Source organism: Mauremys reevesii, linkage group 12 (assembly GCF_016161935.1).
Source record: "Mauremys reevesii isolate NIE-2019 linkage group 12, ASM1616193v1, whole genome shotgun sequence".
NCBI classification, from domain to species: Eukaryota; Metazoa; Chordata; order Testudines; family Geoemydidae; genus Mauremys; species Mauremys reevesii.
In genome coordinates, this window is record NC_052634.1 from 28,141,672 (window position 1) to 28,168,008 (window position 26,337).

Sequence of the window (26,337 nt, forward strand, 5' to 3'; positions counted from 1 at the left end):
TGAGGGCTACGTTCGGGTGTGGAGTATAACGAGCGGCTACGACGATGAGGATGGATTGACCCGCGTTAGGTGAGTTTTAACGTTCGGTGTTTGGGAATCTTTGCCACAATCTAGTTGAAGCAGGGTCAGTATGAAGTCTACCCTGCCATCTGTTGGTGATCTGTCGTCAAGGCCTTTTGGGGCTGATGTCATTTGCATGGTTACACCCACCCCGGATTGCATGATGGGAGTGCTTGTCCAAACGGTCATTTCAGCTGCTGCGGGTTCCCCAGTCTCTTTGTTATTGGGGCAGGAGTAATCCAGTGTATTTTCCTGTTGATTTTGGATCAAGGACAGAGTAACTGTACCTGGCATTTGAGGCCTGAGAGCGTCACCCTCGCCTGAAAAGTACTCACCATTTAGGGTATGGGTTCCTAACGGCAGCACGTGGAGGGAGGTAGAAATGGATGTTTGTTGGCCTCTTGCAGGTGCTGCTGATGTCCTTTCTGCTGTCCCTGCTGTGGAAAGACAGAGGCAGAGGTGGTTTTGAATCTCTTCAAATTGTTGTGAGTGCTGCAGTTGATCACCCTAAGCTTATGCCGTTAGATCTCTTTCACGGTGTATTTTAGCCCTGAAAGGTAAAAGGTGTGTTGTGAGGGAGTGAGGTAGCAAACGTTAGTTGCAGAGGTGGTGCATGTGCCACGGAAGTTGTGTGCCCCCGTCCAAGAGTCCAGGATTTGCATAAACCCACCCACTGACCTGTGACTAACAATCTCACTCTGCTAACTTTTCCAGCAAAACAGGCCAAAGAAAGTGTATGCGAGCGCTGTACCACAGCCCCGGTGCTCTTTTCGGTTCCTTCCCAAAGAACTTTCCCTCCATAGCAGTCCAGTTCCTTGCTGTTGCTTGGCCAACCACTGCATGCATGTGCTATACCGTATGCCCTGAGCTGATTCCCAGCTTTTGTGCTCAATACAGCCTTGCCCGTCCATGTCTCTGTGGCGCAATGGGTCAGCGCGTTCGGCTGTTAACCGAAAGGATGGTGGTTCGAGCCCACCCAGGGACGACGCTAAGCCCATGCTACTTCCTTGCTTCCCTGAGGCCTGTGGGGGGGGAGCCTCAAAGGTCCCATTTTGCTGCCTCAGTGCTTTCAGCCGGTGGTCCAAAGAGCAGGCTGGATGCCATTCAGAAACCCATCTGCCAGCAGCCATGCCGGAGGCTCAGGCTTAATCCTCAAAGCCGAGCACAAAAACTTTCAGCCGGGAACGTTTCGCTCCCTTCCCGCCTCCGCCCAAGCGGCAAGGGAGAAGCGAAGGAGACAGGCCGGCTCAAAGACGCCTCCCTCCCACTTCCCTGTACGCTGTGCAAAGCTCTTGGCCTGCCTCATGCCTCGTCAGGAAAGCGCGGCCATGCGGCCCAAGCCTGAGTCACGTCCGCGGCCTGGCCCGCCCCGCCCGGCTGACGGCGCGCAGAGCCACGCGAGTCAATGGCAGGTCGAGTTGGGAGCCTGGGCTCTTTCCCGTGACAGCCACACACACAGCGCTGCCCAGTGCCCCGAGAGCCTCCCTCGTGTTCTCCCGCAGCAGCCGCCTGCCAGTGTGGGTGGGAAAAGGGGACCAGGAAGCACTGCAGCCTCATTCCAGGACAGGAGGCCCTCGCCACACCCAGGCCTGCCTCTTGCCTTCAGCCCAGGCAGCCAGAGGTGCCAGGGAGCTCCCTGGCAGGCCGCCGCTTTGCCTCAGCCATCTCTTGCCTCATGGCCTAGGCTCTTGGGGCTCTGCTGGTCACCGGCTCGCTTGAAGGCCCAGAGGGAAAAGAAACAAGCGCACGCGTAGCAGAGGATGGTTTCGATCCATCGACCTCTGGGTTATGGGCCCAGCACGCTCCCGCTGCGCCACTCTGCTGTTTCTTCACACTCTCCCCCCTGCCACCTAGCTGCCACTATCCGGATTAGTGCCTTACACGCCCTCGCTCTGGCAGGCAGATGCGCAGGCTGCTAGGCAGCTGCCCTGGTCACAGGATTTTACAGCTAGCTTCTACAGGGTAAAAAGGATCTAGTTGGGGTTTGGACCCCATTGGGAGCTGGGTAGCTGAGTGCCGGAGACGGGAGCACTTCTTAAACTGTTTTCAGTTACGCTTCTGGGGGACGAGGTTCAGCCTTGGATCCGTGTCTGCAGCAGGCAAGCACCTCTGGCTCAATCGCCCCCCGCCGTATTAGCAGACTAAAACGCGGCGCGAACGCACACGCCTTGCAAAGAGGAGCCGGGATCTCGAACAAAAGTCAGCATTTTATTAAGATGAGGTTCAAAGAAAAAAAAAGTGTACGGTACAGAGTTTCAGCGTAGAAGTTTCTGGTGCTCAGGGAACAATGTACAGCTTACCCAAGGGGTACAAAGTTCGGTTTAAAATGGGGTGGCGTAAGGAATACATAATCTGCAATAGCCCTGACTGGGGGTAAAAGGTTAACGTACAGACACTGAGTTAGGAGGGTATGTTGTCCATATGAGGGCTACGTTCGGGTGTGGAGTATAACGAGCGGCTACGACGATGAGGATGGATTGACCCGCGTTAGGTGAGTTTTAACGTTCGGTGTTTGGGAATCTTTGCCACAATCTAGTTGAAGCAGGGTCAGTATGAAGTCTACCCTGCCATCTGTTGGTGATCTGTCGTCAAGGCCTTTTGGGGCTGATGTCATTTGCATGGTTACACCCACCCCGGATTGTATGATGGGAGTGCTTGTCCAAACGGTCATTTCAGCTGCTGCGGGTTCCCCAGTCTCTTTGTTATTGGGGCAGGAGTAATCCAGTGTATTTTCCTGTTGATTTTGGATCAAGGACAGAGTAACTGTACCTGGCATTTGAGGCCTGAGAGCGTCACCCTCGCCTGAAAAGTACTCACCATTTAGGGGTATGGGTTCCTAACGGCAGCACGTGGAGGGAGGTAGAAATGGATGTTTGTTGGCCTCTTGCAGGTGCTGCTGATGTCCTTTCTGCTGTCCCTGCTGTGGAAAGACAGAGGCAGAGGTGGTTTTGAATCTCTTCAAATTGTTGTGAGTGCTGCAGTTGCTCACCTAAGCTTATGCCGTTAGATCTCTTTCACGGTGTATTTTAGCCCTGAAAGGTAAAAGGTGTGTTGTGAGGGAGTGAGGTAGCAAACGTTAGTTGCAGAGGTGGTGCATGTCCACGGAAGTTGTGTGCCCCCGTCTAAGAGTCCAGGATTTGCATAAACCCACCCACTGACCTGTGACTAACAATCTCACTCTGCTAACTCTTCCATAAAAATTTTTCTGCCAGGTTCTCATTCAGCACTATATTCCTATCAACTTCAGCTTTTAAGTACCATCAGAGTCCACCTGCTTCAGTAAACTAAAATTTTTACCTATTTGCTAAAGATTTTAGGTGTATGCTATAACTCGCTATTTGTAATAGGATAATAATTAATTCTATTTTTAAACTCAAGAGAGAAGAAAACCATAAAATGTGCATTTAGAGAGTTCAAAAGAATCCCATGGTGCTAAACACATATATTTATTTTCAATCTTTCTTAAATTGCTATTCTTTGGAACCCATGTCCCTTGTCTAACGATTTTTATGTAGGTTCGGGTGAGTCCGGAAATCATGAACTGCTAAGTACCGTCCTGGTGTCCTTGATTCATATATCCAGGATTACTACACTTTTTTTTTCTGCCCTAATAAGAAAGTGTTTGGGGATCCTACAGCAGCCAAAATCACCATTTGGACAAGCACCCCCATCATGCAATGCGGAGTGGGTGTGACCATGCACATTAGCAACCAAAGGCCTTTACAACACATCACCAACAGATGGCAGAGTAGAGTTCATTCTGACTCTGCTTACATCCTCCCCACAGCCAAGAATTGGTGGTCTTGATAAATCACACTCCCTATTATACCAGCTCATTGGTATTGAATGCTGAAGTTATGGCTAGCAAAAGTACCCACCCATCTCTGCCCTGTAGCATCCAGCTTAGCCCTTGTTAACACATAAGTCAGTGGATTGTTCTCTGTACATACCTGAAACTGAGCACCAGTCAAGTAGTCTCAAAATTTCTCAATGATGGCCCATTTCAAGGCCAAGAACTGCAGCTGGTGGATGGGATAACGAATTTCCCTATCAGACAGTCCTCAGCTGGCAAAGGCCACAGATTTACATTTACCTTCCACTTCCTGGTAGGAGAGTGCTCCCAGACCCTCCAAACTGGCATCAGCATGCAGGATACTGTTTGTTTGGTCAGCAAGGACTAGGACTGGCACATGAATCAGGCAAATAATGATTTCCCGTAAAGCCCTGTCACATGTCTCATCCCGCCATGTCCCCAATAGAGAGGAGAGGAGCCCCTCCCCTGTCCCCTGCCAGCGGTACTAGATCTGTGGGAGCAGATATCCATGATCCAGCCCAGATGAGCAAGAGCTGCTGGGGAGAAAAGTTTTTTTCTCAGTCCAAGCTCACCAGAGTTGATATTGCAGCGGTGGAGAGATATTTTTCACCTGGTATTTAGATGCTCTGATGAGAGGGAGCAGGCAAAAGATTTTTCTTCTCCTTGTATTTCAAACTCTCCATCCCCCCACCACTTTGTGCTCTAGTCTGATCTCTTTTTAATGTCTCCAGGGCTGTTTTTAGCCATAGGTAGCCGTCTAGGGCACCACTAGGTCTGGAGGCACTGCTCTGATGGGAGCTTGGACAGATGGGACGCAGTGACGCATGTACGAGCAGGATGTTGGGTCCTAGAGAGAGCTGAATGCAGCACAGTCTGAGAGAGGGATTGGCTGCTGGGGTCTCTGGGAAGGGGCAGGGGTAGGGGTTGGGAAGGAGCTCACCTGTGGGTACGTCTACACTACGGGACTATTCGAATTTGCATAAACGGGTTTTGTAAAACAGATTGTATAAAATCCAGTGCGCGCAGCCACACTAAACACATTAAATCGGTGGTGTGTGTCCACGGTCCGAGGCTAGCATCGACTTCTGGAGCGTTGCACTGTGGGTAGCTATTCCGTAGCTATCCCATAGTTCCCGCAGCCTCCCCCGCCCCTTGGAATTTCTGGGTTGAGATCCCAGTGCCTGATGAGGCAAAAATCATTGTCGCGGGTGGTTCTGGGTAAATGTCGTCAGTCACTCCTTCCTCTGGGAAAGCAACGGCAGACAAGCATTTCGTGGCTTTTTTCCCTGGATTGCCCTGGCAGATGCCATAGCATGGTAATCATGGAGCCTGTTTTGCCTTTTGTGACTGTCACCGTATGTGTACTAGATGCCGCTGACAGAGGCGATTCAGCAGCGCTACACAGCAGCATGCTTTTGCTTTTGCATGACAGCAGAGATGGTTATTAGCCATACTGCACCATCTACCAATCCATAAATTGGTAAAAAGATGATCATGGTTACCAGTCCTTTTGCACTGCTTCCTCTGTTGCTGTTATAAGTGTCTCTGGCTGCTCTTAGCCAGGGGTGCAAAAACCAAAATGGGGAATGATTCCCTGAGTCAATTTTTCCTTTTTGGTATCTAAAAATAGAATCAGTCCTGTCTAGAATTTGGGCAAGTGTACTAGAGAACTACTGTATCATAGAACCAGAGAGCACAGCTGCTCTGTGTCAGATCCAGCAGAAATTATGAGCTGTATGCTATTCACAGGGGGTGCTCCTGCAACAACCCCACCTGTTCATTCCATTCTTCTCCCAGCCTTCCTGGGCTACCATAGCATTGTCCCCCCACTTGTGTGATGAAGTAATAAAGAATGCAGGAATAAGACACACTGACTTGTTAGTGAGAAATGAGTGGGAGGCAGTCTCCAGCTGCTATGATAGTCCAGACAGAACAGTAAGGAGTGTGGAGAAGAGGAGCCCAGCATCCTTCTGCTAGTCCAGGGGCAATTGAATCTCTTCTTTACACATGAAGAGGGGGGTGTTGCTATGATGATGATGGTTATCAACCATACTGCACCATCTGCCAGGAAAAATTAGGGCCAGGTGTCCTTGATTGATCTAACTGATGCTAATCAGCATGGTTACCAGTCCTTTTGCACTGCCCCATGTGCCAACAGGCTGATGATGAGAACAGGTACCAGTCATGTTGCACCATCAACCACCCATGGTGGGGGAGCAAGGAGGTTGGTGTTGAGTGCTGCAGCACCGCATCTATCTGCAGCATTCAGTAAAGATAGGGTGACATGTTAAAGAGTCAAGAGAGGATTTTTTTCCCTTTCACTTCTGGAGGTGGGTGGGGGGGTGCGTAAATTGCCGAGCTATGCCCTGACCCACTGCGGACACTGTGTTTGACCCTAGAAGCATTTGGAGCTCAACCAAGAATGCAAATACTTTTCGGAGACTGCAGGAACTGTGGGATAGCTTGAGTCCTCCAATCCATGAGCGTCCATTTGATTCTTTGGCTTTCCGTTACGCTTGTCACGCAGCAGTGCGCTGAGCCCCTGCTATGGCGTCTGTCTGGAGATTTTTTAAAAATGATTTTGAATTTCGTCTTCTGTAACGGAGCACTGATAGAACAGATTTGCCTGCCCTTACAGCGATCACATCCGCATGGTCCATGCGGGAGCTCTTTCTTTATTTTGATTTTTTAACTGCATCGCCACACGTGCTGATCGGAGCTCCACGCTGGGCAAACAGGAAATATTCAAAAGTTCGCGGGGCTTTTCCTGTCTACCTGACCACTGCATCCGAGTTCAGATTGCTGTCCAGAGCGGTCAGTGGTGCACTGTGGGATACCGCCCGGAGGCCAATACCGTCGATCTGCAGCCACACTAACCCTAATCCGATATGGTAATACCGATATTAGCGCTACTCCTCTCGTTAGGGAGGAGTACAGAAACCGGTTTAAAGAGCCCTTTATACCGATATAAAGGGCCTCTCAGTATGGACGGGTGTGGCGTTAAATCGGTTTTATGCTCCTAAAACCGGTTTAAATGCCTAGTGTAGACCAGGCCTGTGAGTGTTAATCTTTTGTCCCCCCCCACCCCTGCTGAGGTGAGGTGAGGCAGGCTCTGCGGCTCTGGAACCAGTATCCTTTGTTGTCCCCCATAACATCCATTCTTCTCCCGCCCTGCCCCATGGAGCACCCCCTCCTTTCTCCCTCCTCCCCAGGAGCATCCCTCTCTCTCTCCCCTCCCTCCCCTCCGTCAGGGCTGGGTTGGGTGAGGTGCTGGGGGGTAGGTGGGGGGAGGAGGCTGCCTACCTGCTGAGGAATGAAAGTGAAAGTAACTCACTTCCTGGCAGTGAGCCAGGATTGGAATTTCACAGGGGGCTGGACTGGGATTAGCCAGATGTGTGAAAAATCAGGATGGGGGTTGGGGTAGGGTGAGCAGATATCCTATTTTATAGGGCTAGTCCCAATTTTGGGGTCTTTTTCTTATATAGGCTCCTTTTACCCCCATCCCCACCCCTGTCCTGATTTTCACACTTGCTGTCTGGTCACTCTAGGTGGGGTAATTGGTGCCTATCTAAGACAAAGCCCCAAATATCAGGACTGGCCCTTTAAAATCAGGACATCTGGATCTGGTCACCCCTAGCTGGGGGCGCGTCTCTCCCCCGGGCTGGCAGTGATCCATCTCATCCGGCGGGAGCTGCACAGGGCAGGATGAGCTGCTGTGGCTCCATGGGTGCCCCGTCCCTGAGATCAGATGCTGTGCTAACTTCACCATGGTCCGTAAGGCTGGTGGTGGTGCCCATTGGCGTGTGATTGGACCTGAGGGTTTGCTGCTGCTGTTGCCACTCTGCACCCCAAGAGGTGGATTTTGGGGTCTACTGCAGCTGTTCGACCAGCAGGCTGGGGGGTGAGCCAAGCATGAAAGCAGTACTGTGTTGCCATTTAGATTGTCATTTAACAACTTCGTTTGCCAAAAATTCTTGCTAACAATCCTGAATCCAATTTCAATATTTATTTTTAAAAAAAATCAATATCTTAGCCAAAAACAGAAAATTAAGTTGTTGACAATTATTAGTGACAGGTTTGGTTTGAGGCAGGGAGTGGGCCAGTTTTCATCAGAGAAACAAAAAATGTTGACTGACTTTCCCATAGCCTGTTACTCTTGATAAGAGCCCTCCAACAACTGTAATATGCTCATCTCCTTACTAGTGTATAAAGCAGGGGTTGGCAACCTATGGCACACGTGCCAAAGGTGGCAGGTGAGCTGATTTTTGATGGTACGCAGCGGCAGGCTGAGCGGCTCAGCCCATCACTGCTCTGGGGTTCTGGCTGCTGCCCTATTGTCAGCTGGGATACCAGCCGCCGGCCCCACTCAGCACCTGCTGCTGGCCTGGGGACCCCCAAGGAACCACAGGCTGGCATCGGGCTGAGCAGGCCGGCTGAACCACTCAACCTGCTGTCAGCCTGGGGTTCCATTCATTCAGCCGGCAGCGGGCTGAGTGGGCTGGTGGCGGGCTGAGCAGGGCCGGTGGAGGGTTGCGTGGCATTTTGTCTGAAGAAAAAAAAATTCCCTGGAATCTTTTCCCCCCCCCACACACACACACATTTACATTAATTCTTATGGGGAACTTGGGTTCACTTAACATTGTTTCGCTTAAAGTCACATTTTTCAGGAACATAACTACAACATTAAGTGAGGAGTTCCTGTATCAGCAAAAAGAATAAGGAGTCCTTGTGTCACCTTAGAGACTAACATTTGGGGTGCCGGCAGCACTCAGCCTACTGCTACTCCGGGGTTCCGGCTGCCAGCCCCTTGCCAGTCAGGAGCCCAGCCGCCGGCCCCTGTCTGCCTCCTGCCAGCCTGGGTGAGCAGAATCTTTGTTTCAATACCTCTTCATATAAATTTCCAATAACATTTTGACAAATTAAAAAAATTATATTATTTGCATCATTCTGTCAAATCAGAATTTTTTCTATAGTGCTACTTCTTTAGTTCTAGTGCATCAGCATTACAGTGTGCTTAATTAAGTTAAACTGGTTTTAATAACGTGAATGTGGCAAGTTTTCCAATACTGTATGCTTATATTTGTGTTGCTAAGAACAGATCAGGCACAGGGGCACCAGTTTAATAATCTCGCCTAGGGCACCATAAATCCTAAGGACGGCCCTGCATGCCTCAATTCTCTTTTTCCTGGCCTTGTTCCAGAGCCCTCACAGCCCAATTCTCTTCCCTAACATTGAGCCCTCTACTGCATCCTGAACCGCTCAGTCCAACCCCAACCCAAAGCCTGCACCCCCTAGCCAGTGCTCTCATCCCCCTGCACTCCAACTCTCTGTCCCATGTAGCCTGATTTAGGGTGTACTAATAATATTAATTTGGAAAATATGATGAAAATTTAATTTATTAGCTTACATTTTATTTAATTTAATTGAGTTATAAAGTTACAGTTGCATTACTGCTATTCAAAAGATACATATGGCATTATATGCAACAAAGTTTTGGTTAATATACTCACACCCTTCCTTGATAACCTGGTGGTAAGAGACACAGGACCAGCCTTGCAGTTCAGGTTTCTCAATTCTTGAGTGAAAGATGCAGTGCTTAGAAAAAGCTAATGTTACTTTGGGTTTACTTGAATAAGTTAAACTTAAAATCAAATCCTAATAAACAAAGAATAAAAACTTAGGGAAACCGAGCTTAGCCGAGTTTCTTTGAAACTCAAAGTTTAAGAACAAGTACAGCCTACTGATAGTAGAGAGAGAGAGAGTGGAGGAAGTAAGACAGACTGATAGAGCGACGTGCTCTAGCGAGGTGAGTTACCTCTTTTATAGGGCACAAGCACCAGAAATCCTTCCTCCTATGCCCAAATTTCATTCCTTACCAAAAAAACATTAGGGTACGCTTACTTCATAGGCTAGTATGTTTGTGCGTGTTGATGACATGTACATATGCACATAAGTTCCCTTGTGGTGTACCTGTTAATTCTGTGGGTACAGCACTGAAAAAAACCCCTATGCCATTCTCCATTGTCGATTGGTCTAGGTAAAGGTCTAAGACAGGCGTGGGTACTTCTCTATTTAAGTAACAAGATAAAGGTCAAGTTTCCTTTCTGAGTAAAAGGTCACACTATAGAGATGCTCACTTTGCCTTAGCTTAACATACAGGATAGGGCCTGTAGGTCCTCGTAAGTCATGTGCTCCAGCCCCCTAATCATTTTTATTGCCCTCTGCTGGACTCTCTCCAGTTTGTCCACATCCCTTCTCATGTGGGTCCCAACCCCAAAAGTACTCACATTTCACCCCAATGGCTCCAAAATGTACATAGGGTGCTGCCATGGTCAAGTCACTCTTGAGCCTGCTGGCAGAGAACAAGGTGAAAATTAGCCAGGACGTCGCTCAGGCAATTCCCTCTGCTCCCAGCAGGTGGTTTCAGAAAGCTCCAAGATGGCTCACTTCCCTTTCTCTCATCAGCTTCAGGCCCCAGGGTTACAAATGCACAAACCAGTTGGGAGTCTCCCCTGGGCTCAGGGTGTGGGGCTGCTCTGAGGGGATGGACTTGCACACTTGGGATATTAGTACAAAGATGCAATTTCAGTTTCTCATAGCGAAATCTGAGGGCAATTTATATTTGGTTAAAAATCTTATTTAGTGAAAGGAAAGCTGCAGTGACAGCCTGGTTACTGGGGTGCAAAACACTTTCCTCCTGGGAGAAACAAGAAGTTAGAATTCGAAATTTACATCATTTGTTCCAATGTTGGCACAGGTTTAATTTTGCTTCTGTGTAGGTTTGTTTCAGGCTGTGACTGTTTTGGTTTATTGGGTTGTTTTGTTTTTAAGTTGGAATGGAGATTTAATTGACATTTGCTGGATTCGAATGGCTGACCTACAACACCAGTTTTGACATTGTTCTGCATATTTTATACAGATTTGGCCAGTATTCAAGGATTTGATTCCTTTATAGGAGGTTTTAGTGGTCAGGCTTATTTATTTTATGTTATTTTATCATCCTGCTGTAACACACCTTTTTGATAAAATGTTGAAATTATTAATTTATGGTATTTGTTATATTTTATTTTTAAAAAAAAAGTTTTTGTTAGTGTTTGGGTTTTAAATTAAACATTGTTTTTGGTTTCAATTTTTTATTTTGGCTTTGGTTATTGATGGGATCTTTAAGAACTTTGGATTTAATACTAAAATTTGGATAGCAAACCCTATTTACTATTTTATTTTAATAAAGGTTGTATTGCTCTAACCCCTGGCCGGGGGGAGAGGAGATGAGCCTGGCCTTTAAGTGAGAAGGAGCAGAGGCATGGGAGGCATGGCCCCCGTGAAGGGTGGGGCCAGGTGATGGGGGCACAGCCTCCAATTTTGTCTAGCCCACCTCAGTCCCCACCAAACGAGAAGAGTCTGATGCCACCCTGGTGGTCACGGGTGTCACTGGTGCTCCATGGGAAATATGCTCTTTGCATTACCCAGATTGGTGGGAAACACACTCTGTGCCTTACCGTGACTGGTCCGTGGGAGTCACTGCTCCTAGAAGGCAGACACACGCTGTGCATTACGCCACCTGGCCACTGGGTGTCACTGCTGTACCAAGGGAAACACCTTCTGTGCATTAACCTGAATGACCACGAGTGTCACTGCTGCTCCAAAGGAAACATGCTCTGTGTGTTACCCTGATTGGCCACTGGGTGTCACTGCTGCGCCAAGGAAAATACCTTCTGTGCATTACTCTGACTGCCCACTGGGTGTCACTGATGCGCCAAGGGAGACATAAGAACGGCCAGACTGGCTCAGACGCAAAGTCCATCTAGCCCAGTATCCTCCTGTCTTCTGACAGCGGCCAGTGCCAGGTGCCCCAGAGGGAATGAACAAAACAGGGAATCATCAAGTGATCCATCCCCTGCCGCCCATTCCCAGCTTCTGGCAAACAGAGGCTACAGGCACCATCCCTGCCATAGGCGGCAGGTTTGTATAATTTTTGGTGGAGCCCAAAATGGTGGTGCCCCCCGCTCCCGCCCTGTAAGCCGATATAAAATGAAACTACAACGCGTCAGTGCCACAAGATTACAAGGGTCAATTAAAAGTGGAAAGTCAGAAGCAGCACTTGCCTACTTCAATATACAGTATTATATTTTGTTGCACCTGTTGTGATGAAGTGGGAATGTTCTTAATATTTTCTCTGAATACTGTGTGGGTGCCTCAGTTTCCCCTGCAAGATGCCAACTGAAGGTGTTGGGGACAAAGAGATCAGGTGGCCTCCTTGTCCGGAAGAGACACAGCGGCCAGAGGAGGGAGTGTCATTTTGGAGCTGGCTGGGGAAATGGGGAGAGACCCAGAACTTGGTTCTGGGCTCCCCACCCCCCAAGATGGACCTGACAGAGGGGTTCTGTTTTCTGTACCAACAAGCTCTGTTTAAACTGTGTTCCCATCATCTAATAAACCTTCTGTTTTACTATCTGGCTGAGAGTCACATCTGACTGCAGAGTTGGGGTGCAGGGACCTCTGGCTGCCCCAGGACCTGCCTGGGCAGACTCACTGCGGAAAGCGCACGGTGTGGAAGGGCTGAATGCTCCGAGGTCAGACCCAGGAAGGTGTAAGCTTCTTGCCCTGGAGACAGTCTGCTCCGAGAGAGGAGGCTCCGCCAGAGTCCTGACTGGCTTTGTATGGAGTTGTTCCAAAGCATCCCAGCATCCCCTTCCACCCCATGCAATTCCCAGAAGTCCACACAGGCACTGACACTCCCTCCTCTGGCCTTTGTCTCTTTTCCAGGCATTAGAGGCCACCTGATCTCTTTGTTCTCCAACACCTTCAGTTGGCACCTTGCAGGAGAGTGGCACAGGCCATCAGTTACCAGGAGTCAGGGTTGCAGCCATTCTCTGTGCAGACAGCTCACACTGTCCCTCTAGGGCTCTGCAACAATCACACCCCCTTATCCCACCATCTAGATCCTTGAGAAATGCACAGGGGAAACTGAGGCACCCACACAGTATTCAGAGAAGAACATTCCCACTTTGTAACACCTGTATACGACTAGTTATATACTTTAAAGGGGTGTAAAATAGTCAAGTATCATGCTAAACAAAATGATACTCCAAACTGACCACCAAATTTAAGTTGCATGTTTTTCCCCTCAGGTGAGGGCTTTAGGGTTGGGCTGTGGATGAGGGGTTCACAGTGCAGGAGGGTGCTCAGGGCTGGGGTGCTGGGGGTGCAGGGACTGGGGTGGGGCAGGGCTGGGGATAAGGAACTTGGGATGCAGACAGGCTGCCCCAGGGCTATGGCCAGAGAGGACTCCCGCCCCGCCCCCATTACCGGCAGCCACAAGCTCCAGGGGAGGGGCCCCGCCTTGCCCCGCTCCCCGGCAGCACACTCACTCTGCACCACAGTCACTGCACATGCTCCTAGGGACTCTCTCAGGTCCAGAAAGCCCACTCGCCTCCCCTGTGGTGGGTACCGGGTGTCATGGAGTCCCTGGGCGCTGCTCTGGAACTGCTCCCCACCAAGCCAGGCAGGACTTTGGGGAGCCTCCTCTCCCTCGGAGCAGACTGTCTGCAGGGCAAACACTCACAGAAGCCCCAGCAGCTGCTAAGGTGAGTGATGTCCGTCTCCTGGCCGGAAGTCCCCTTCGTGTCTCCTCCAGGTAGCGGGAGGGGAGGGCTGCCAAAAACGGCAGGGTCCCCTCCCCTCCTGAGGTGCTACAGCAGCTAGCACTGCTCTTATGCTGTAGCCCTTAGGCGGCGGCGGCAGCAGCAGCAGCAAGGGAGAGAGACGCGCGCTGCGCACTCTTTATGTTCAGGCAGGGAAGCTCCGGGGTGGTGGGGGGTACGCTGCAGCCGTGGCGGCGGCGGGGGTGGGGGTGGTGGTGAGAGGCGGGAGCGGGGCGCTCCAAGCAGGGGAGAAACCTAGCTCCAAATATTGGTGGAGCAGAGCCCTGACTGTGAATATTCCTGGGGCTAAAGCCCCAGGAGTCCATATAAGTTGGCGCTCATGTGGAGGTCCTCACCTAACCATCTCTCTCTCTCTCTCTCCCCCACTCCTAGTTGGTGGAGGACAGGGCCCAACAGCTCGGCTTCCTCCATGCTGTCCCACGTCTGTGCTTCTTGGCACAGCAGCAGGGGCTGGACACTCTGGAGCCCCAGGTCTCCAAAGCAGCCCTCGTGGAGAACATTGCGGTGAGTAGGACCCCATGTCTGGCCCCTGGGTCGAGGAACCCAGAAATGGGAGGAAAAGTTGGTGGGGCCAGAGGGGGAAGCAGAGGACAGTGGTTCCTGGGGCTGAGGACTGGGGAGCAGGAAAGGGAGAGCTTCTGACACCAATCGGGAGCTGGCAGTGGGGGAGTTGTAAGGCCGTGTCTGCATCAGTCTATGAGCATTGGTATTTTCTTGAAATTTGTCAGACCAACCTAACTAACATCTAACCCACATTTGAACCTCTTTTCACACTCTTGCTCATTCTGAAGGTCTGTTTGCCTCCAGACAGATCCGTTGTCTTTCAGAACAACCTTGCTCTTTCTGTCTGTTTCACTCACTGAGGTGTCGGAGTAAACACTCACCTTCACTCTATTCTCAGACAAACACTAATATTAACTGTTTGCTACTGATCTGTGGAGTGGAAGATGCCATTTCTAGGGGATTGTTCCCAAGCTGCAGTACTTTGTGTTCAAACATCTCCCAGCTTCCTTGGTGAAAAATAACACCAGGTTTCTTTGCAATATACAAGAAAGAAGGAGTTCTTCTTTGAGTGATTGCTCATATGCATTCCAGTTAGGTGTGCGCACGCAGTGTGCACGTTCGTCCACCCCTGCACCACCCATTCACCCGAGACCCCACCCTCACATTGCCCCGAGACCCCGCCCTCACATTGCTCCTTCTCCTGAGACCCCGCCCCTGCACCATCCAGTAACAGGCCAGATCCCGGCGGGGGGGGGAGGGGAGAAACATGCTTTGCTCTGCCACAAACTTCCCAAGTGTCCTTGGGCACATCACTCAGCCTCTCTGGGCCTCAGTTCTCCCGTTCAGGAAATGGGGCTGGTGGTGCTTCAGGCAACGCGCCCCCTCCCGGTGCACACTGGGAAGCGTAGTTCTCTCCCTCTCTCTCACACGCGGCCTCTGTTGGAGGAGAGGCCGTAACTTCTCACTTCGCCGCACCCCTCCCCGCTTCCTGATTGGCGGAGAGAGCGCGGGACAGAGACTCGGCGCGTGGGCCCTTGCCCCGAGGCTTCGCTGTCCCCCCCTCCCCCGGCGCGCGCTGCTGCCGTTGGGATTCGAATGCCGCTCATGGCCAGGGGCGGTCCCGGAGGGGGCGGGGGACGCGGCTCAGGTGCAGGGCGGGGGGCGGGGCCGGTCCGAGGGGCGCTGTGGCGTGACGGTGAGTGGCGGCTCCGCACGGGGGGCTGGGGGCTCAGACCCCCAGTTACAGGCGCCAGGCCCAGCCCGCTGCGGGGGGGGCCACAGGGCAGAGGCAGCGCGGAGTGAAAGGGCTTCACCCCCCCCAGCCGGGGAGCAGCCCCACAAGCGGCAGCCTGGGGCTGCGGGGCCCCTCAACACCCTCCAAACTGTCCCTGCAGTGTCCCCCCGTGACCCTCCCGCCAGCCCCGCCCCCAGCATCCCCTCCCCCACCCTGTCCACTCTGCCCGGCCTTTCCCTTCCCCCCCGCCCTCCCCCTCCTCCTCCTCCTCCTCCCCGTCCTCCTCCTCCCCACCCCGACCTCCTCCCCGTCCTCAGCGCCCTGCCCCCAACCTCCTCCTCCCCTGACCTCAGCACACCACCCTCCTCCCCCACCCCTAATTGACTCCAGCCCATTTCTCCATGGCTGGGCCCCACTTTCCCATCCCCCCACTCCCCCAGTCCATCCCCACGGTGTGAGGTTCCTCATCTCCAATCTCTGCTGCCCCCAACCTGCCGGGTTCCCCTTTTCAGCCACTGTGGGGTCCTCCCACCCGCCCCCACCCATCCATTCTGGGCTCTCTAAATCCCACATTCCCACAGTGCACCTCGGTAACCCCACCCTCCTCTGTCCCTAATCCCCCTAGTCCCTTCCCTTGGGTCCTCCTGGACACCCCAACCCACAGTCCGGCCCCACATACACCCCAGTCCCTCATCACACGCTGAGCTAGTCCTTCAGGGTCCCACACAGCCCCCCAAACTCCTCCATCCATGAGCCCCGTGGGCCTGTGGCCGGGAAGTGGGGGAAGCTCCCACTTTGGCTGGGCTGGGGGTGGGTGTTAATCTTTTCCTGGCTTGTGTGTGCTGAGCTCACAAAGGGTTTTTGCTCCCTCGGGGTGGGGGGTGGTTTTGGCTGAAGGTGACGTGGTTTGGTAGCCCGGTGGATGCTGCGTGGTGTCTGGAATGGGGCGTGTGTGTTCCCATCATGCCCCTTCCCCTCTGCCTGCAGAGCTGAGCACAGACAGGTCTGAGGAGCAGAGCAGCAGCTCTGGGAAGGAGAAGAGCAATATGAAGATGGAGTCTAAGACGAGGCCAGGTGACTTCTGTGGAGGGAGACATGCTGGACAGCGCCAAGGATTGGGGAGACAACCAGGTGTGAGCCCAGGGCTCAGATTTCTAATTGTAGCTGTGATGGCAGAATGGGAGGAGGGTTGAAGCCGGAGCCCAGGGGTGCGGGAGTAGCGAGAAGAGGAGCCTCGCCACCATTGCTTTTTCTTTTGTGTTGTGTTTCATACCAAGGGAAAAGAAGTCGCGGGGACGGAGTCCAGCCCCGAGGTGAGGTGGAAAGTGAGCGAGAGCAGTGACAGGGTGAATCCTGTTGGTGCCAGGCAAGACCTGCCCAGCTGGGATGAGAGTAGCTGTCTCTGTCGGTGAGAGAAGTATCTGGTTTGGGAAGGGCTCTGGTCACAGTCCCCCTGGCTCCAGGCAGGGATGTCCCATTACCTGGGTGTGGGTTTCTGGACTAGCTGTGGCTTCAAGGGAGATGATGTTGCCATTTGTGGGGGCTGATCATCTCTCTGGCCAGGAGTGGTGTGTGCTCCCTAGCAGAAGGTTGGATCCATGAGGGTGACTCCCTGTTCTGAGTTTCTTTCCTTCTCCGAGGTTTGAAGAATCCTGCTAACTACACAAGCACTGCGCTGTTGTGGTTATTGTAGTCTTAGTGCCTGAGCATCCACAGTGTAAACTGGAGCCAGATCTAGTTTCACTCTGTCTACACTTCAAACGCTGCTGTGGCACTGCTATAGCACTTTGGAGTAGACAGTGACTGGAGGGGTTTTCCCATCCCTGTAATAGCTGCATTGACAGAACAATTCTTCCTTTTTCTTTAGCACTATCTAACCAGGGCTTAGGTCACCTTAACTCTATGGGTTTTGGGGGGGGTCACACCCTGAGAGACGTCGCTCTGCCAGTTCAGTGCCCAGCATACACCAGCCCTTAGATCCCTCTTGGTATTTCAATGCAGGCACTGACCTGTGAGAGGAAAACATCAGCTCACAAACACAGAGACTGAATTCTCCACATTTAATCTCGCTGCACTTTCCAGAAAGTCACAAAATTCATTTAGTTCTTGCTAGGACAGAGAAAAAATAAGTGACACTAAGTTTTTGGCTTAGTTAAATAAAATTAAGTGTTTAATTAATACAGTAAAACTATGTCCTGGTTCTGCTAAATAACACCACAACGTGAAATAAGAACAGAGACAAACCTTGTCAGTGACGACTAATTTCGCAAATGATCTTCCCATTATTAATTTCCATGCCGCCCCCATTGGAGGTCTGGGCATCTCCAGTGTCACTGCTCTGCATTCACCTCTTGGACATTCCCAAATTTCGAAAATTGTGCAGTTAAGAATGTGAATAGTGACCCCGGCTCCTTCCTGCACCTGCTCTACATTGCGCCACAGCAGCTTCTCCACCTGCAGAGTCACCCCAGCGCTGCAGTGCAGCTGCTCAGGGCTTTGCAAAAATTAATAATACAGAGTTTGGAGGAAAGTAAACATTTGGGAGTTGTGGAAATAGCAAAAGGCAACAGTTGTGGTGTTACAAGAAGGCAGTTTTTGGTTTAATAATAAAACCCAGTTATATAAATGTAACTGTATGTGCAGCTCTGTGCACTCACGTTGGATGGAAGCTTAGTAATTAAATTATACAAGAGGGTCAGGTAAAGTGGCTGCTACCACCACTGTGTTTTGTCCCGAGAAGCCTTTACAGACATTCCGAGGGGAAATGGGCCCTTTGCCCACAGAAATGGTCTATAGGGGACGACTCCAGGCAGCAGGCGGAGAGATAATCTCATCAAAATGATTTGACTCCTGGGTAATGTAAGCAAAATCACTAAAGGAATGTCCGAGGTTTCTATTGGCACTTAACTTGCCTGCCCCTGGCTGTCTCTGGTTGTACAAGATGGACGTGTAATCGGGGTACAGTTGTGTAAAAAAAATTATTGCAGTGCAAGGGCTGTTAGACAAAACAAAATGTTTTGTGTAATTGTGTAAGGTTTTAAAAACCTAAACTGAGACTTATGGTTTGTAATATAATGTTATGAAGGTTAAACTATGGAAGGAATGTGCTTTTTCCCAGGACATGTGCAGTGTATATTGGAGAAAGGGTAAAAGAAATGCAAACAAAACATGGTACTTAATTCAAACCCTATTAGGGCTCCAAAGGGAGCCACAATAGGTTGTGGTTTCTTTTTCAGATCTGTATGTTTTGAAGCAGAAGATGAAAGTGGAAAGTAATCAGAACTCCGGTGGAAGTTGTTTGTGTCCCTTTTAAGACAGTCTCTGAGCTGCTGATGGCTTTGGATCCAAAAGCAAGCCCGAAAGCCGGGGTGAATGCAAATGACCTAGCTGATGGGGGAAGGAGAGAACTGCCCATCAGTGGCTGCACAAAGGAGCTGCAAATAATAAATACATCTGGTCAGCAAACAAGCTACTGGAAGACTCAGATTGTGGCCCTCCAGGAAAGGGAGGTGAAAAAACAAGTCAAGCCTGAAAATAAGGGGGACAGGTTAACCCTAAGGAGTGTGTGTGTGTATGTACAGTGCTAAAGCTAAATCTAAAGCTGTCTCTCAGCTATTACCGGAGGATAAACTTAAAGCTTGGTACAGCAGAGAAACTATTGCAAACTGGGTCTGTTGTACAAGAGGGGAAACTGAGGCACACCACCTCATGAATTTCATAAATGACCAGCGAGTGGGGTAATTCACTATCTAACTATAGAACAAAATAAGGACAGCCTGGAGGTAATTCTTCTGTTTTTTCTGCAATTAGCAAGGAAATTTGTAAAAGGAAGTGGTATTATTATTATTAAGCACTAATCTGTCCCCACTGGGGGGGTGTGTGGAAATTGTTTCTTTTGTTTTTCAGACACTCTACAAGCAAGCTGGTGCCAGCAAAAGACTAACCCAGAATACCATGAATCTATGTTTTGTGTTGTTTGTCTGTGGTGTTTGTCTTGTTGTTAGCATTGTTGTGTTTCAATGAACAGAAAACCTCATGACATGGGTGGGGATGGCTTCAAAAGGCTGACCTGGGGGAAGATGTGTGTGGACATTCAAAATGCTCGACTAGGAGGCCAGCACCTGTGTAATAGCTACCGTGGTATCTGGAAGTGAATCGGCAGCTGAGGTGGGCCCCACAAGCCCTATGGGAATAATGAGGGGATTTGCTCACTGGGAATCAATGGAGGGGTGTGTAAAATGGTGTAAATCCAGAGAAGATGTTTGAATGTGCCCCTCCCTGATGGCCGTGGAGGAGCACACCCAATGCCCCATGGCAAGGGGTGGACAATTGGGTGTACTGTGTATGAGGTGTTTTGCTGGAAATGTACATATTACTGGGGGCACAATTACACCAGCCCCTAACCAAATTCCACACTACACGCTGCTCTCTGGGCTTTGGCGCACAGATAGATCTGTGAATCTTACTGCTGTGAATAATCGAACCAGCGCATACAGCCTGATTCCACACCATGTGGTTAAGTTGGTTTGGACAATAACCCATTTCTCTGAGGACATTCAATGGACTTATGCTATGGACAAAAGCACGAAAACCTGCAGCGGCAGCGTATTGCAACTGCCAGCAACTGGACATGTTAAGGGCTTAACCCCGTCGAAGGAGGAGAGGAGGTGTTTCGGTGGTGGCCAGGATGTTGGACCATGCGGCAGTGCTCAGGTCTCTCGGTGTTGCTGTGGATTGTTACAGCGGCTGGTGTATTGCTAAGTATACTTGTGATACGTTGCCTACGGAAATAACCTAGAAGTAATGGAGTAAGCCCCTCCCCCCTGTACTAGACAACCTGGACCCAACCTTCTCGGGCCCACTATAGTGGGAAATCTGGAACACTAATTGGAACAGGTGTGGCCCGCCCATACGCGAGAAGGTGCAGGGCGCTGTACTATGCAAGGGGCAGTGGGACAAATGGAATATCAGCACCTTCCACCTTGATGCCTGGCCCTATCAGGAAATGTGTCACCATATGTCCTATGTTTTGCTAAGGGGGAGAATGGGAACAGGGACACAGGCAAGGCTCTGTGGCAGCAGGGCTGGGATGGGGACACTGAGGAAGGAAACTGGAATCGTTGCTTGCTGGAAGTTCAATCCAATAAACATCTCATTGTTTGCACCTTCAGACTTTTGGTATTGCTGCTCTGTGTGTACGCAAGCAGGACCCAGTAATGGGATAAACCCTCTAACACCTAACACACATTTGAACCTCTTCTTTTCACACTGTTGCTCATTCTCAGGGGCTGCTTTGTCTCCAGACAGATCCATTCTCTTTCAGAACAGCCTTGCTCTTCCCGTCTGTTTCACTCACTGAGGTGTCAGAGTAAACACTCCCTTTCCCTCTTGTCTCAGACAAACACTAGTATTAACTGTTTGCTACTGATGGGTTTAGAAAGCATTTGTCATGGTGCCATTTCTGGGGGATTGTTCCCAAGATCCAGTATTTTGTGTTCAAACATCTCCCAGCTTCCTTGGTGAAAATAAGGCCAAAATTTCCTTGCAATATACAGGACGGCGGCACTTTTTCAACCCAGATGGGTCTTGAACCCACAATCTCTGACTTAGAAAGCCATTGCCTTGTCCATTAGGCCACTGATGAAAGAATGGAAACTCCATCTCCTAAATGCATATTTCTCATATTAACTTGGAAGCCAAATACCCTCTTTCTGCACCTTACAGATATGTCTGCATCCCCTAGCAGCGAGGCTACTGGGCAGGTCGTTGACAGAGCTGAGCCCCACCTTTCTGCCAGCCATCTTTAGAGAAGAAGGCTCTTTCCCCTGACAGCCACACACACAGCGCTGCCTAGCGTCCCGAGAGCCTCCCTCGTGTTCTCCCGCAGCAGCCGCCTGCCCGTGTGGGTGGGAAAAAGGGACCAGGAAGCAGTGCGGCGTCAGGCCGGGACAGGAGGCCCTCGCCACGCCCAGGCCTGCCTCTTGCCTTCAGCCCAGGCAGACACAGGTGCTGGGGAGCTCCCTGGCAGGCCGCCGCCTCAGCCAGGAAATAAGGAAAAGGGGATGAATGAAGAAGTCAGGAAATAACAAGGAAATGAAGAGGTTTGTCGAATGGGTTTCTGCCCGATTTACCATCTTCTCAGCTACCGCTCAAATTTAAAGACCTAAAGTCGACCTATCGGCATAAGTACAGATGGTTGGATGGGAATTAAAAGGAGCTGCTGTCACAAGTGTTAGGTGCCTGCAAGCAGCATGCAGACCGTTTAAAACCGCCGCGATTAGAGGCTCAGATGAAACGTTTGCCCTAAATCAGAAGCGACAATAGGAGGACCAGCAGAACGCCACTCTAGGTAAACAGCCGAGTAATGGAGGCTGTTAGAGGCAAAAAGTCATTCCTCAAAATTTGGAAATCAGATCCTAGTGAGGATAATAGGAAGGTGCACAAACTCTGGCCAGTTAAGTGTCAAAGTGTAACAAGTCAGGCCAAGAAAGAATCTGAGAAGCAACATGCTAAAGACACAAAAGCTAAGCATAAATCCGGTCAATGCGAGTCCTGGTCTGTCCCCGCAGAAAGGTGAACCCCCTCTGTGGCTGGAGTGAGCTCCTCTAAGCTGACTTCACCACAGACCTGTGACAGGTAGTGCTCATTGTAAAAATGTTTCCTCTGATGGTTGGGAAAACGGGACCAGCGGTGCTCAGGCCGGCTGACATAATTAAAATCTGCTCCCCCCCCAACAACAAACACCATGCAGTCCAGAGGAAGGGAGCCTTTGATCTTCCCTCTCATGCCTTAACTGGGGACCATACACACTAATATAGCCGTAACCAGTGCCATGGAGCACAAAGCCCACCAGAAATGCCCTCCCTGGTCAGAGCTCCAGCCCCTTCTGTACTTGCACCATGAATGTGACTCCAGCCCCATCGTTCTTCCCTGGCCAGGAGGCCCTTCCTCCAATCACCCTCTGCCTATTGAGCTACCCTAGAGTTATTAATGGGCATTTCCTGAACACCCACCATGGCTAAGTCCAGCTGCTCCAAGGCACTGAACATCAAGCACCTCCTCCTGGGCCCCCAAATCCCTTCTACCTTCTACACGGCCACTTTTACAGATGCCCCTTCCCTGGTACTGCCCTTGCTCAGCTGCGCAGAGGAGTTTTCATCCCCAGTCCCTGCCTGTCACTGCCCAGCAGCCCTCTGGCACCATTCCTGAGGGTCACCCTGCCTTGCTCTCTTCCTGCCATGTTGGGAAAGACAGCTCCCATCTCTCCTTGTTAAAGGTCAGGTGGGCCAACTAGGGGCAGAAGCCCATTCTATGTTTTCCTACAGCAGAGCCCAAGATCAGAGACTTACCTTCAGGGCCACCCAGAGGGGAGGCAAGTGGGGCAATTTGCCTCAGGCCCTGCAGGGGCCCCGTGAGAATACAGTATTGCCACTTTTTTTTAATGGAAGGGGCCCCCAAAATTGCTTTACCCCAGGGAAACCCTGCTCATCTTGGGTACAGGCACCACTGGGCTTCCAGAAAACAAGCTGCCCCTGCACAAAGAGGATGAAAGCACCTGCCAAAGCCTGGGATTGAACGAGGGACCTTTAGATCTTCAGTCTAACACTCTCCCAACTGAGCTACTTTGGCAACTGCATGGTAATATTTTGGCCTGTTGCTTCTCTGTCCTGGAGGTTTTTGCAGCAGTTGCACACAAAAAGCACGTCATTGGGAGCGGCCCATGAAGACAAGACTCACTTTTGCCTGCCTTGCTCAGCTTGACTTGCTGCCTCACCCCGTTCCTGCCCTAGTGCCCGGGTTGACCTGGTGGTGGAAGGGGACTGGGGGCCAGGTGTGCGGGGAGGAAGTTGAGCTGGACCCTGAGCTAGACTAGACCCTGGCGGTGAGAGTCTGGCCACCACTTGCCCCCCTACCCTGTTGTCCTGGCTTCCCCCACTGGGCGTCATTTCTGGAGGGAAGTGGGGCTTGTGCCTCCCCTCCCCAATTTTCACACTGCAGAGGAGTGCGAACAGGAAAACGAACGGCTGCTCCACACCCCCACCAGAGGAACCCGACGCCCTAAGCTGCTTCCCCTGGTCCCCCCAGCCATGCTACTGAGTGGAAGCGTCCTGTGCCCATAACACAGAGGTCGATTAATCAAAACCCTCTTCTGCCAGCACCAGGCCTTCTGCTTCTTACACTGGGCCTGCAAGCGAAGGGGCGGCTGGCACAGCGCCAAGAGTCTAACCTGTGAGGCAGGAGGCGGCTGACGGCCGCAGCCTGCTGGGGAGCTCCCAGAAGTTATTAATGGACAGAGACTCCTCAGTGCCCTTAGTAACAAGGGTTTGGGGGTCACCGAGGCCAGTAAGGGGGTCACTATGTCGGCCCTACAACCCTGGGTGTCAGGTCACTGTGCAGCTTTGATCTAGAGCTCTGATCCCAACAACCGACCAGCAGCCCACAGCCTCCCCCTGGGTCTGCCCCACCTGGTTACTCCTTACAGGCCGACCTCACCCCCCTTCCAGCCCCGGATTCGCCCCTTAATCATCCTACTGCCACTCAGAGCCACAGCCGTGGAGGTGCTGAAGGAGGGAGGGGTGACTCTAGGGTGGGGTTCTTCTCTAAAGATGGCTGGCAGAAAGATGGTGCTCAGCTCTGTCAGCCACCTGCCCAGTAGCCTCGCTGCCAGGGGATGCAGACATTTCTGTAAGGCCATTAAATGGGTATTTGGCTTCTGAGTGAATGTGAGGAATGTGCAGTCCTGAGAGGGAATTTCCATCCTTCTTTTTACTGCTCTTCAGGGCCCCAGTGGCCTAATGGATAAGGCATTGGCTTCCTAAGCCAGAAATTGTGGGTTCAAGTCCCATCTGGGGTGGAAAAACTCCTTCCTTCTTGTATATTGCAAAGAAGCCTTGGTGTTATTTTCACCAAGGAAGCTGGGAGACGTTTGAACCCAAAGTACTGGATCTTGGGAGCAATCCCCCAGAAATGGCATCTTCCACTTCACAAATGCTTTCTAAACCCATCAGCAGCAAATACTTAATACTATTGTTTGTCTGAGAATAGAAGGAAGGGGAGTGTTTACTCCAAAACATCCATGAGCGAAAGAGACAGAAAGAGCAAGGCCGTCCTGAAAGAGAATGGATCTGCCTGCAGACAAAGCAGAACCTGAGAATGAGCAACAGTGTGAAAAGAAGAACTTCAAATGTGTGTTAGGTGTTAGTTAGTTTGGTCTGACAAATTTCAAGAAAATACCAATGCTCGTAGACTGATGTGGACACTGGCTGCTTCTGATCTTTTACTGAGAGTTCATTGAGAAATATTTTCCTTAACTAGGTTATGGAATATTGGGTGGGCTATGAAGGCACCATTCCTCCTGCTTTCGCCCTTGGAGACAACACGGCTACATGGCATGCGGCCAGTGCTCACCTTCCAGTCACTGAGTTCGGTTGGTCTGGCAAATTTAGGGCTTGGCTACACTTGCAGATGTAGAGTGCTGGGAGTTAAACCACAGCAGGGAAACCGCTGCCATGTGTTCACACTGACAGCTGCAAGCGCACTGGAGTGGCCACATTAGCAGCTCTGGCAATGCCACAGAGAGCAGTGCACTGTGGTAGCTATCCCAGTGTGCAAGTGGCTGCAACATGCTTTTCAAATGGGGGACGGGGGTGGAGTGTGACAGGGAGTGTGTTGTGTGTACGTGGGGGGAGTGACAGTGTGTTTGGGGGGCTGAGAGTGTGTCAGCATGCTGTCTTGTGTGTTCAGACAGCAGCAGACCCCACCTCCCCTCATACACACTCACAACAGCAGCATTCCACACTAATGGTTGCTTTGTCCCGGAGCAGATAAGCAGCCGGCTGTCAGAAACGGAGCTTTGAAAGGGGATATCCGCATGCCTGCAGCCGATTTCAAAACAATGACCAGAGTGGGCACTTGACTTCAGGGGATTATGGGACATTTCCTGAGGCCAAACACAGTGCAGTGATGCAACACGTCATCCACACTGATGCCCGGGTATTTCAGCAGGGCTCAGCAAGCTTTATGCTTCTCATGGAGGTGGATTACCAGGAGCGCTCCACCTGCAGAGCCCAGGTGCTCCATGTGCCTTGCGAGTGTGGACACCTCAGGAGTTAGGACCCCTGGGGCTGCTTTAATGGGCTCTAACTTGCAAGTGTAGCCAAGCCCTTAGACTATGTCACTTGTGTGACTTACTTGTGCTATTGTAATAAATACAATAGACATGCAATGGTCAGAAATCGCACCAGCAGAGAAGTATATTGCAGGGAAACCATAAGGAAAATAAGAGTTTAAATTATCCTCCACATGTCCCACATCCCACTAAAATGAATCCAACCCACAGGTCACGTGGGCAGAAGTATCGGTGTCAGGATACTACATTGTTAGCACAGTAAATGAAGCTGCAAAATAAATGATGTTTAAATGACCTCACTCTATTTTTTACAATCCGGTGTTAAGAGGTAATAGATACAGATGGACACCAGGCAGGGTTGTTTGGAGGATGAAGCCTTTATGCTTCCATCCCCCACCACTGTCAAGTTTTAGCCAATTAGGACAAGTCAGCAAATAAGAACAACCTCAGGTCTCAGTAACTGCTACAGGTAGCAAAGTCCTACAGGGAGCAGTTTCTGGCACTACACCTGTGCAGCTCTGCTCCCCGGCTCTTCTCAGGCTCCTGCTCTCTCCTTAGCTCTGCCCCACTCTGGCCCAGGCAGTTCCAGCTCCCACGGAGGATGGGACCCCCTGGCCTGGTGACTCCCTCATTACACTGCCTGGCCTGTCAGTGCGGCTAACTTGGAGCTTTGGCCTCTCCCCATTGCCCAGGGGACTGTCAGTCTCAGGGTCCTGATTTCCCATTGGCCCTTTCCCCTTCTACTGGGACTGGGAACTAGCCAACCAAACCCCCACTAAGTTTTAGTAAGGGGCCAACAGCCCCTTACACGAGCCAGCCCCATGAGGGTCACTGATGGCCAGAGAAGGCCGCATGAGCTGGTCCCATGGTGTAATGGGCAGCACTTAGGACTCTGAATCCTGCAATCTGAGTTCAAATCTCAGTGGGACCT

General features: G+C 51.0%; 4 non-coding genes across 4 annotated transcripts; 3 read left to right on the forward strand and 1 right to left on the reverse strand.

The window, feature by feature from the left end:
* The first annotated feature begins 971 nt into the window (after positions 1 to 971).
* On the forward strand, positions 972 to 1,045 carry TRNAN-GUU. The gene has a single exon. It is a non-coding gene; the product is annotated as a tRNA-Asn (tRNA).
* Positions 1,046 to 1,811: 766 nt separating this feature from the next.
* TRNAM-CAU lies at positions 1,812 to 1,883 on the reverse strand. The gene has a single exon. It is a non-coding gene; the product is annotated as a tRNA-Met (tRNA).
* Positions 1,884 to 24,058: 22,175 nt separating this feature from the next.
* On the forward strand, positions 24,059 to 24,131 carry TRNAR-CCU. Its single transcript has one exon. It is a non-coding gene; the product is annotated as a tRNA-Arg (tRNA).
* Positions 24,132 to 26,265: 2,134 nt separating this feature from the next.
* TRNAQ-CUG lies at positions 26,266 to 26,337 on the forward strand. The gene has a single exon. It is a non-coding gene; the product is annotated as a tRNA-Gln (tRNA).